The sequence below is a fragment of the Arachis ipaensis genome, chromosome B09, assembly GCF_000816755.2.
Source record: "Arachis ipaensis cultivar K30076 chromosome B09, Araip1.1, whole genome shotgun sequence".
Classification (NCBI taxonomy): Eukaryota; Viridiplantae; Streptophyta; class Magnoliopsida; order Fabales; family Fabaceae; genus Arachis; species Arachis ipaensis.
In genome coordinates, this window is record NC_029793.2 from 135,640,505 (window position 1) to 135,653,195 (window position 12,691).

Below are 12,691 nucleotides of genomic sequence, written 5' to 3' on the forward strand. Positions count from 1 at the left end.
GATTTTCTTTTTTTTACTACAAGTAAAAAAAAAAAACACTTGTTTGCAGTTATTTGTTTTGATTAGTATAATCATCTCAATTAAACGATAAAGTTAATTAAAGTGAGGTTATTCTAATTTCTTTTCAGCAAATTCATCACTTTCGGGTTATTAGGGATCCTAAAAGACGTTTCTGCCTCACCCCATCTCCTCTATCCCTAACCCAATCTCCATCCGTTGCATGATCACCGCACCCCCATCCTCGACTGAGATTTCGGCTTCCCTCCTCGGTTCTGGCCACATGCAAAGAAGCTATGGCTATCTCTGCGATTTGATTCGATCCCAGCATGAGGGTGTTGTTCTCTTCGTTGTGTCTGTTCCTTCTCTCCAGGGTTGCTCTATCTCTTTCTGTGGAGCATACCTCATTCTCCATCTCGATTTCTCGGTTTTGGATAGCAGATGTTGTCACCGCGGTTCAAGAGGTATATGTGGGCTATGGTTCCATTGTCCCCCTGTTCAATCTCTTTCTCGATTCCTTCTCCAGTTTCAATTTTTTGTGTGTTAATTGTTGCTGTTTTATGGATCTATCATTTAATTTTGAGTTGTTTGGTTTCTGATTTAATCATGGTGATTGTTACTTGTTTTTGTAAATCAATGGTTCTCTCCTATGTTTGTGCTGTTGGTGTTTCTATGAAATAATTTACTTCTTGGGGGGGGGTTGCTCATTATAAATTATATAATTTTCTTTCTGCTGTTGAACTGAATTTAACTGTAGTGTTTGGTATAGTTGACTGATGAAATTCTCTTTTTGCTTTATTATGAATTGTCAAATCAACTATATGTGGTAGGTATTTGGTAATTTGCAATAGGTCTCTTCCCATATTGTTTTTGCTCTTTTCCCATGAGTATTTGGTAACTTGTGATATCTTCCTAAATGATGTGTGTAGCCATATCAATCTATATATGCCTATTAGTCTATCTCTATCCTATATGTGAAGCTTACATTGTAAGCTTTAGTGTTTCTTAAATTTGGGAGTTTATAACTCCAACTCGTGTTTATCTTCTCATCTTAGTTCTGAGTTCTTCTGTGTATATTTTCTACTTTTGGTGTTCTTATCTTTCATATTTTGGAAATGAATAACCGTGTTGATCTGGTGGACAAAATCACTCCGTGGAGAGAATCATAGAAAGTGCATGTTAAAGTTGTGAGGTTGTGGTACCACAAGAATCCTGCTTTGGATCCTTCTCAAAATCTGTTGCATATGGTCTTAATGGATGAGAAGGTGAGTTTTATTTTATGTTAGCATTTTCTTAGGTTGTTGCAAGTTTTCTTTTTTTTTTTTTTAATATGCAGAAGGGAAGGTTGGAAACTGATATGTTTTTGTTGTTTTATTTTTTTAATCAAGTGTTGTTATGCTGTTTGGATACCTAAATAAGTTAATAAATTCAAAATATGAAGCATTTTTTCAATTGTAGTTACACAAGATCCAGGCCACCATTAGAGATCAGCTTATATCAAAATTTGCCTTGTCTCTAAATGAAGGAGATGTGTACTTGATGACCCATTTTACAGTTGTACCGAACACTGGTTTGAACAGAGTGACAAAACATCGGTTCAGACTTTTGTTCCAATACAATACCTCTATTGTTTCTGTGGTATCTCCAAGGATACCTCATTCGGGTCTGTGTTTTGCATCAATAGATGAAATTGATCAAATGACAAAGGACCATAATTTCCTCATTGGTTCGTACAAGTTTCTTACTCTTCCTTTTTACTATCATAGTATTATGTTTTAAAATGTGTGGTTTCTGATTCAAATTTGTATATGTTTCAATCTAATTATTAGACTTTGTTGGGATTATTACTGGTGTTCGAAAAGAAAGAGATGTGGCATCATATGGAAAGCTGGTCAAAGCAGTGGTGCTAGAAGTCTTTGCTGATGGGTAATATCTCTCTCACTGTCTCCTATATCAGTAGTTATCTTCTATTAATTCTAATTTTTTTTCTTTCAGTCTTTATGTTTATAAGAATAAATATATAGTTAGATCCTTTTGATCTTTTGAAACTTATCTGTTCAGCAAAAGGGTACAATGCAATGTGTTTGGAAATGCTTGTGATTTGTTAGAATATGATAAGTTACAAAAATATGCAAGATCTCCCCTGGTTGTCCTCGAGTCTTTTAAAATCAAAGCAATTGAAGGTTAGTTTCACTCATGTTCAGCAAATTTTTACTCTAATATTTAGCTTTCTGTTTTTTGACCTTCTAATATAAATATGGTTTGAGGCTAATAGAATAGGATTCTTGCATGCAGGTGGGGTAATCCTAAAGAATGTGATAAATGTCTCTAGGTTATTCATTAATCCTGATATTCCTGAGTCTGTTGAGTTCCTAAGTAGGTTAGTTGTGATAAAAATATTGAAAACCTAGAAGATGCCATGCTTATTTTGTTGGTGTTCATGTATATGTTTTGTGTTATGAAGATTAGTTATTGTATCTTGTGTGTAGATTTAGTGTAGCCAGATATAGATTCTCAAGACTTATGACCAATGACCTTGGATACTTAGTTTCTAAAGTTGATGGTGATTATTTCAATCCCAAAGAGATCAGTAATATTCAAGATCTTCATTCAGATAATGGGGTACTATTTTAGATTGGCAAACTCTTCATTTAATACTTAAACTTAAATTTCTTAAACATGTGTCTTGGGTTTTGTAATCTGGTTTGTTAATTATTATTGTATAGTATATCATTGTTTTAAAATTTTTACAGGATTCTCATTACTTTGTTATTGGGACAATTAAGGAAGTTATGGATGAACCAGATTGGTGGTACTACACATGTGTGTGTGGTCATGCCGTTGTTGAGCATGAGGATCTCTACCTTTGTGATGCTTGTGGTTCATGTGTTGAGCATGTTATGGTCAAGTGAGCTTCATAAGTAACTTTATTTTGGAATAGATTAATTAATAATCTTATGGATTTTTTCTTACTTCTTTGTTATGCGCCACTCTATGTGTTGTTAAGCAGATTTCTTGGTTTTAGTTATGATTCTTGGTTGTTAATTGTGTTAGATATGGGATTCGGGTAAAGATTCAGGCTGCTCGGTGTACTGTTTTGTTTGTTTTGCTTGATAATGCGGCAACAAAACTATTTGGAAGAACCTGTTCGGAAGCATTTCTCAGGATAGAAGAAGAATTTCCTGTTGATCCTAGTGTGCTTGCAGTATGAACTCTTTCATACCGAACCTCATTTAATCTTTATTATTTATATTTTGTGTTCAAGTTTATTGATTCTTTTATATTAAACTCCTAAGGTTTGTCGGTCATATTCTCCACAAATGTTTGATTATGTTGTTGGAGAGGAGAAAGTTTTCAAGGTTGAAATTGATTCTGCAGTTGATCCAGATTACTCCAGTTGCTTTAAAATTGTAAATGTCTTTAGTCATAATCCGGAACCAGTTGCAGCCGATGATTATATCAATGTATGATTCCTCACCTTATGTTACAACATGTTCATGCAATTGTTTTTTCTGAATCAATGGATTCGATACTTATTGTAACCAACTTATCCCAGGCAATGCTTCATGGTCCCATTTTTCCACCAATCTATGATAGCTACTTGCAGTATGCAACTGGCGAAGATTACAAGATTCAAGTAGTGTGTGATAATGCTATTCAATCAGAAACTATTGAAGATATTATCACTGATCTTATTTCACCGAACCGCTGTTATTCTGATGCTGAGAACGTATTTTTTTTCCTCATTTGCAATGAAATCTCTGAGATCATTTGTTTTTGTTAGTCTTGTTATATCATAGCTCGAAAAGTTAGTAAATAATAGTTTTGTAAATTATTTGAAATTTTAAATGCTGTAATCCTTTTTTCTTTGCTGCATGGTGGTTTCGTTTTTATTCTGGGAACTATATCATCTGTCTTGAAGAATCATAAGTGGTGGTTCTCAACTTGTTTATGTGGTTCTCTTGTGTCAACTAATAAAAATATTTTATCATGTGATCTATGTCAGCTTCAATGCATTGATGTTGTCCGAAGGTGTTTTGTTCTTTCATTTTATTCTATTTTCGTAACTATCTATTATTTCAATGTTAACATGCTTTGGAAGGTTCTGCTTGAAAGTTGTAGTGTCTCATTCAAATGGGAACAATATATTTATTCTTAAAGATCGTGAAGTCGTCCAAATAATAAAGACAAGATGCTCGAGCTTTTTGGATAATCACCCAGAGTTGAGTCAGGTTGTCATCCAATTGTGGTTTTAATTAGTATATAGATATAGATATAGTAACTTTGTTTCTTTTGAAATTCCTAGAGAAAACATAAATTATTATTGATATATTTGTTAAGTATTTTGTTTTGTTTTTTGTTTTTTGTTTTTTGTTTTTTGTTTTTTGGTTTTTAGGGATCTTATTGCAAAGTTGTTCCATTGAAACTCATTTCAAGTCTTTTGCACAAAAAAGTTGTATTCATGGTTGATGCTAGGCCTGTGGGTTATGAGATGAATCGATCTGTGTATATTGTTCAACAAATCTGGGATGATGCCTCTGTTATTAATGTTTTTGAGGTTGCTGCTGAGATGAATGACCAGAAGGTTTGTTGTATATTTTTTATAATTTGTTCAATTATTAGTGTTTAAAAATATCAATAACTAAGAGGATTTCAATTTTTTTCAGATTCATGTTCTGGTTGATTCTATGCCTGAAGTTGAAGATGCTTTCAGCCAATGTGAAAGTGATCATAAGGCTGTGGAGGATCTGCATGCTTTTTAGTTTAATGTGTTCACATACTATTTTAAATTGTTGTTTGATTTGTGATACTTAGTGTCTGTTGAATTCTAATATGGATATAATTGTGATATTTATGTATTTAATGAAAGTTCTTTTTAATTACAAGAAAAGAAAATCTTCGTTTATTTGATCAATTTCAAATGAACTGGCTCAATAATTAATTAATTATTACTGTGTTTATAAAAAGAAGAAAAGACAAAATATATTATAGTTACAAAAAGTCCATTATTTTTTATTTTAAATTATTCTCAACGTGTACGTAATAACATGAAAAATTAAAATACATTTATATTTAAAGAATTATTTGTATTTTTTTTTTGTCAATTTATTAAAAAAATAATTAAACTTTAAATTTATTGGTGTACTCTTTTCATGCTCACCTAAAAGATCTTATATAATGTTTATTGAGTTGTGGTGTAAATTTTTTTTCCATGGTATTTAAACGGAAAAAAATAAAATCTTAGTTCAAGCTAATATTTGAAACTTATAAAAGAATTTAAAACATAAAAAAATTTGCTTCATCTGATTAATAGGTTAGGTTTTTAAACTCAGATCATTCAAATAAGATATAGTAAATAAATAGTTTAGATTTAACCAATTAACAAAATGTACAACACTCCATACTTAATAAGGAGTGTTTAATGATGAGCTTTCATTGTTGCTGATTTTATTTGCTTTTAATTACAATAATATTGGATTAATAAAATATAATTATAATAATCTTCGAATGTTTAATATTGGTTTATTTTGGTTTCATTACTTTGTTCGGTGCTCAAGGGGTGTTATGGAACATCAATAGTCATCTTCCTCATAACTTTCTCCTTTCTTACCGAGACCTCAGCCCTATCTTTCTCTTTTCTCATTTTGCTAGTTGTTGCCACTCTCGGGTTCCTGCCTCTTTCTTCTCTGTGGTTGTTGTGACCCCGATTCGTTGCTCAGCATCCTCAACCCGTTTTCTTTATCCCCATGCAGTTCATGTTTCTGGATCGTTTCTTGGATTATCCGAGTTCTCTCTCTGTCGGAAAACTGTGCATCAAGGTTACCCATTTCAGTCGACATTTTTGGTCCCAAACGTCTCCTCGGAACATTATTCCTATCATCGTCGTGCTCTCTGTGATTTGTTTCCTTTTGTTTAAAGTAGAATTCTAATTTACTAATTTTTATACTGTAATCTGTTGGTAGATGAAGATGTATAAGAGATCAATTGAGAATGGAGCTGGTTTTGGATCTGAAATTGCAAACGGGTTCCACTGAAAATCGAGATAGGGTCTGTAAATTTGCAACAAAGTTAAGTTAAATAGCTTTTCTTCTGAGCTATCTGCGTAGAAACTATGTTCAATTGTGATCGGTTTTTTTATTTTTCTTACCAGCTGTTTTGGGTCATTCGTTTTATTTCTGACTGTGTTCAGGTAGTGAAGGAGAGAACAGATTCAAGTGGGAAGCATGCAAGGGACTATACCGTTTATACAGGGGCTCTTGGGACAGTATACTTGTTTTGATTTGTAGGGTTTTTTCCATGTTTGGTCTCAGGAAAATGGTGTCCTTCAAATCTATGCTGATAAGAATGAAACTAGGATCTCAACATTTCTTCAATTGAAATATCTCCAAAGCCTGTTGTTATTGGGAGCTCTCCTGTATTTAAAAGATAACAATTTGAAAAAGGGATATCTTTTTTATGTTGATTTCTGTTTCAGGTTAAAAACAAAATTATCCACCACAAAACAAGTGATTTATTGATTTTGAATTAGTCTGGGCTGGTTTGAAATTTATCTTTTTTTTTTGTGTATTTTTTACTTTCTTTTTCAGCTCTCTTGGAGTTTCAGCTGAGCTCTTGGGCATGATTGATAAAAGTTTGTAGCTTTTATTTTATTTTTATTTGGGTGAATCTTGATCATGTGTTCTATCTCACCACTCATATTGGTGGGAAACAGTATAATTATATAGTCAAAGATATCATGACTCAATAGGTATGGTTGGTTTATAGATAGATAGATAGATAGATAGATAGATAGATAGATATAGATTCATAGATAGGTTGATATGACATAGCTATATATAGAGGTATGAGTATATGCAATTTAATTAAGTATGGACACATTGAAAGTCATATGTCAATCAATCAATCAATCTATGCAAGGAGTTCAACAGAAACGTATTCTACAAGCTTTGCCTTACAGGGTTGCTCATTTCTCTGCTATAAGTAGTGATAAGGTGATGGAGTATTGTGCTGAACTCTCAGAACGTATCACTTGTTCCTTACTTGGTTCTATTCTCTTGCATTCCCTTCCATTGAGATAAGACTCAGATCCGACACAGTTTTCTCTTACCAACATTTTACTTTCTGTTTTTTTCATCTACATTCTTTCATTTCTGCTATTTATAAGATGAGTATTGCTATTGATGCTCTTAGAAAAATCTCTCCATGGAAGGAAGCTTGGATTATTGAGGTTAATATATTGACCATTTGGGAAGATGCTATGATTGTTAATAAAATATGTAGAAACTCTTACACATGGTCTTGATGGATAAGCAGGTGAATATGTGTGTGTGTGTCTGTGTGTATGTGTGTGCATATGTTCTATCAAAAACTCATTTTTTAGTTAACTAAATTCTGTTTTTTAAAATTCTATATGTGATAATTTTTAGCATGTAATGTCTCATGGTATAATGTTTATAAAGGCTGAGGTGTTTTTTTTCCTGTTTTTTTTTTAGCACCACAAAATCCAAGCAACTGTTGAGGATGATTTGATTGGAACTTTTATTGATCAGTCAAAAGAAGGAAAAGTATTCATTATTTCTGAATTCAAAGTGATACCTAATCGTGGATTGGTCAGGGTTACAAGACATCGATTTCGCATCATTTTCAAGTGTAGTACATCTGTTGTTGCTGCTGCAAGTACACTCATACCCAACCCTGGTTTAAGCGTAACTTCTACGGACTAGATTCTTCAGAAGTGCGTTGATTATGAGTACTTAATAGGTAAGTTTCACTTTTTGAAATATGAACCATTATAAAGGTGTTTAAAATTGAAATTAAAAAAAATTCAACCAAATGTCTCATGGTATTCTATCTGAGGGTTTAATCTTGTCTTCTATAATTTTACTAAACAGATTTTGTTGGGGTCCTTTGTGGATTGAAAAAGAGAAGGGATGTTGAGTGTAATGGAAAGATATTGAAAGTTCTGACCCTTGAAGTTTTTGCTGATGGGTATCAATTATGTTTCTGTTTCTCATCCTTTTTTTAAATTACCTTGTGTTTGTTTTTCTTGTTTTTTTTACTGCTCTTGAATTATTCTATTGTTGTCTATCCTTTCTTATAATCATTACCCAGGAAGAAAATCTCCTGCAATTTTGTTGGTGATTGTCCTGCTCTTATAGACATGAATACTTTGAAAAGGTACCAGAGACCACCTGTTGTAATTCTGCAATATTTCAAGATCAAAGTCAATGGAGGTGAAGAGTTGTCCATGTTGCACATGTCTCAGTTTGATTTGTTTAAATATTTTTTTTATACCAATGAATACTTTCTTTGTGAATTAATTTCTTCTTATTGTCTTCTCTGATTTGTAGATAAAGTCAGTCTCCAAAGTGTCATCAATATTTTCCGAGTTTTGATCAACCTTGATATGCAGGAAGCTGTGAATTTTCTGAATCAGTTAGTTTTATTCAGTTCTCTTTAAGTTTTGCCTGTCTAAACTCGAAATTTGTGCCTCGCTCTCTATCACTCACTCTCTCTCTCTATCTCTTTCTGTTTCTCTCTTTCTCTTTGTGTCCCTCTATAACTCTCTTCTTGAAATTCTTTTATGCTAATATTAATTTTTTTTCCTTTTAAATAGATATGGTATTGCGAGCCACCATTTCAGTAGACTCCGTAGTAATGAGGTTGGGGATTTAGTATGTGTAATTGATGATGAATCTTTTGATTGGAAGCTAATACGCACTATTGATAATCTTAAGGCAAACAATGAGGTGCGCACTATTAGTTTTTTAACATGTTTTAGTGCTATGTAAGAAGTAACCATGTTAATTGATTTTTGAAAATTGTAGACATCCCTTGCCGATTCAATTCATATTTTTTTTCTAATAGGATGGACAATTCTTTGTGGTTGGAAAAATTAAGGAGATTGTTGAAGATCCAGAGTGGTGGTTTTTTTCTTGTGTTTGCGGTCATCCTATTGTAGGTGATGATAATGTGTTCCATTGTCAGCTGTGCAGTAGAGAGGTTCAGCATTTTATGATAAGGTAAATCCAGGTTATGATTTACAAATTTTCTTTCATGTGTTCTGATTCAATAATATAAGTAGCCTTCATGTATCAGCCTCTTGTTGGACTCAGAAATAGGTGAATCTCATATTTACTTTCTTTGTTATAGTTACAGGCTGATACTTATTGAAGACGGTACTTCTCTTGGAATATTTGTCTTGTTAGACAGCCCAGCCACTAAGCTATTAGGGAGAACCTGTTCTGATGTCTTTTTGTTGTTAGAAGATGAAATCGATGTAAGGTTTATCCACTTAGATTTTATTGTTGTATACTCTATGAATAAGTATTTCTTATACTTCATTTTTGTGCACTAATTAGTGATCACTTTTCAATATCTATGACAGAGAATTGAGCACCGATACTATCCACAGTTTTTTCATAAACTCCTTGGAAAAGAAATTATTTTCAAAGTTTAAGCAAAGAGGATTAGCACTCAAGGTTATTATGGTACCTTTAAAGTCATCAATGTCATTAGTGATGCACGATTTTTCAACAAACTTCAGGCTGATCAGTGCATCAAGGTTAGTGCTCTTTCTTTATGTTAGATATGGATGAATTGGAGGAATCATTTTTTATATATAGTTTGTCAATCCCCATTTTCTAATTATTTGGCTGTTGTTTTGAATGGTTTCCTTTACATGCCAACATGATTTTGCCTCATACTTTATAAAATTGGTTGTGTTTAATAATTCATATTTTCTTTCCAAATTTTAAGGATGTTAGTTCTGATTCGGGCTTTAGCCCAATATTTGAAGACTTCTCTCGGTATGGACAGCTTAGAAGTTATGAGAACCAAGTCATATCTGGTGTTCCAATACAACTTCATAGCATTAAAGAGATGCTTGCTGACATTCTTTGTGCTAAGATATATTCTTCTGCATCAAGAAATGTTAGTATTTATGTTTTTGTTTTCAACCATCTGAACTGTGTTTCAAAATGTGTAGTATGATAAAAAAAAATGTATCATAATATACCAATTATTGTTTCTCTACAGGATCAGATTTGTTTTTTGATCGGTGAGATTATTGATGTGCTAAAACATCAGAAGTGGTGGTACTACTGTTGTTTGTGTAATGCACCTGTTTCTCATGTTGGAAATGTATTTTATTGTTATCTGTGTAGAGTTGAGTGTGTTGATGCCATAAGAAGGTATCTATTTTATCTCTCGGAGTTGTTGGTACCAGTTTTCTTTTTGCTTTATTACATCTTCTGCACATGTTTTTCACTGTATATTTTTTTTCTTTACATTATTTAGGTATCGGATCAAAATTATTGTTTCCCATTCAAATGGCAGCAATATTTTCATACTTGAGGATGATGAGGTGATGCAAGTACTCAAAAAGAGTTGTTCATACTTTTTTATAGACGAAAGTAAATCCTCCCAAGTAATCATTTTGGTTTTAATTTAATTTAGTTGTCCTTCTTTTCGGTTTAGTATTTATGGTTCAGGTATGTCAATTTTGCTAATGTACCTTTTTTTATTTTTTCCTTAGTCAACCGATGATTACACTATTCCGAATGGGATGATTTCTCAGTTGATGAACAAGAAAATTGTGTTCATAGTGGATCCCAGACATGTTGGATATGAATTGAACACATCTCTTCATGTTGTTTATGCAGTATGTGATGATGTTGAAATTGTGAAGTTTTTGGAGGACTCCAGCCATGATAATCAACAACAGGTGATAAGATTGTTAATTGAATCTGATGTTGAGTTAGTCAAATTTGTTTCTAATCAGGTCAACCTGAATTGGTTATATTGTTCTGTGTTTTCCATGTGTCATGTGTTAATGGTTACTGATGTTACTTGTTTGTTGTTCAATTTAGAAATTTGATCTGGATCCCTTTGTTCCTCATTTTCCTTTTGAATTTAAGAATCCAGTTCAGTTTCACTCCAATGCAAGCATTCAGTGTTCATCGAGCTCAAATACTACAGTGGGTCAGGCTTCACCCATTTCTATTCTCAACTGGAATTGTTGGGTATTTGTTGACCTAATTCACTTTGATTCTTTATCTCTTTTTAAACTATGTGAACAGTGACAGATATATTCCTACGTATGTATCGCTTAAATTTTTTTAGTTTATTTGTTTAATATTTGTTTTATTGCTCTTTAAAGTTTCATCATACCTGGTTTCTTTCTCATCTTTTTTTATTTTATTTTATTTTTTTGTGGCTTCTTCATTCGTTGTTCTTATATTTTGCTCTGTTATTTGTAGACTGTTAACCATGATTTTCATGCAAGAATCTCATCCTCACAAGGTTCGAATTTATTTGGGAGTCATCAGCCTCTCACTATTAGGGAAGAGCTTTGAAGTGCTTTTGGACAATGTGAAAATACTGTCGTGGCTGTTGAAAGGATGGATGAGTGTAGTGGCTAATCATTTGTTACATTACAATATATATATATAGATATCTATAATATAATTCTAACTCTGTAAAGAATTGTCAGAACTTTGCTTAGTTGTGTTAAGTAGTTGGAAAATTGGTAAAATCTGTTGTCAACATATCTATTTTGGTATGTAATATCAAGTCATTTTCAGAGTTATGATGTTTATGAAACTTATTGTTCTCTTTCATATATTTAAATTTCTATGTGTGGGTATGTTTCTTTGTGTTGTTGAATAAACCATGGTTATTATATATAGACATGTGCTTTGTTTGGTATATATATATCCTTATATATATGTGATGTGTGTTTTTGTGGAAAAACGAATTCCAAACACACAAATCTAACCGGCAAGTGTACCGGGTCGCATCAAGTAATAAAACTCACGGGAGTGAGGTCGATCCCACAGGGATTGAAGGATTGAGCAATTTTAGTTTAGTGGTTGATTTAGTCAAGCGAATCAAGATTTGGTTGAGTGATTTGTAATTAACTGAAATTTAAATTGCATGAAAATTAAAGGGAGAGGGATAATTGCAGTAAAGTGAAGAGAACAGAAAATAAAAGTGCTGAATCTTAAAGAACAAGAAATTAAATGGCAGAAACTTAGAACGCAAGAAATATAAATTGCAGAATCTTAAAGTGCAAGAAATGTAAATGGCTTGAATTATAACAGGAATTGGGAATTGGATTTGCAGAAATCAGACAAGGAAAAGTAAATTATGATAAACAGAAAAGTATAAAAGGAATTAAAATGAAACGGATCTCAACTGGAAATGTAAATGAACTTGGAGACGCATTCAACAGAGAAATTAAAATGAAAACTCCAGATCTCAGGACCCAAGAGACTAGATAACCAAGTCTAGATCTCAATGCCTTCCTAGATCCAAATTCAGAATTCAATTGCAAGAAAAGTAAAGATCAAGCAGTAGAAGAAAGGAATGCAAATATAGATTTCTCAAAAATTGCAGTAAATGAAACAGAGAGATCTCAGGGTGAGATTGAAACAGAATTCCTTCAATTCTCTAACACCCAAGATTCAAGACGAGTGTAAATGAAACTGAAAATAAGAAAACTAAGAGGAAGAGAATTCAATTCTCCTTCCCCAAGACTCAGAATCTCCAAATAACTTCTAACCAAAAGCTCTCCCAAAATCACTTAGTAAAAACTAAAACGGAAAGCTCCCGAAAATCACTTAGTAAAACTAAAAAGGAAAAGCTCTCTTAAAAACTTAAATTCTAAGCTATTTATACACTCTCTTCAAAT

The 12,691-nt window shown here is 32.5% G+C and overlaps 1 long non-coding RNA gene across 2 annotated transcripts; it reads left to right on the top strand.

The window, feature by feature from the left end:
* Positions 2,305 to 3,652, top strand: LOC110267256. 2 transcript variants are annotated; one of them, XR_002354652.1, is made up of 3 exons: positions 2,305 to 2,619; positions 2,751 to 3,202; positions 3,294 to 3,652. It is a non-coding gene; the product is annotated as an uncharacterized LOC110267256 (long non-coding RNA). The 2 variants fall into 2 exon arrangements; XR_002354653.1 differs by having other exon boundaries at positions 2,784 to 3,202.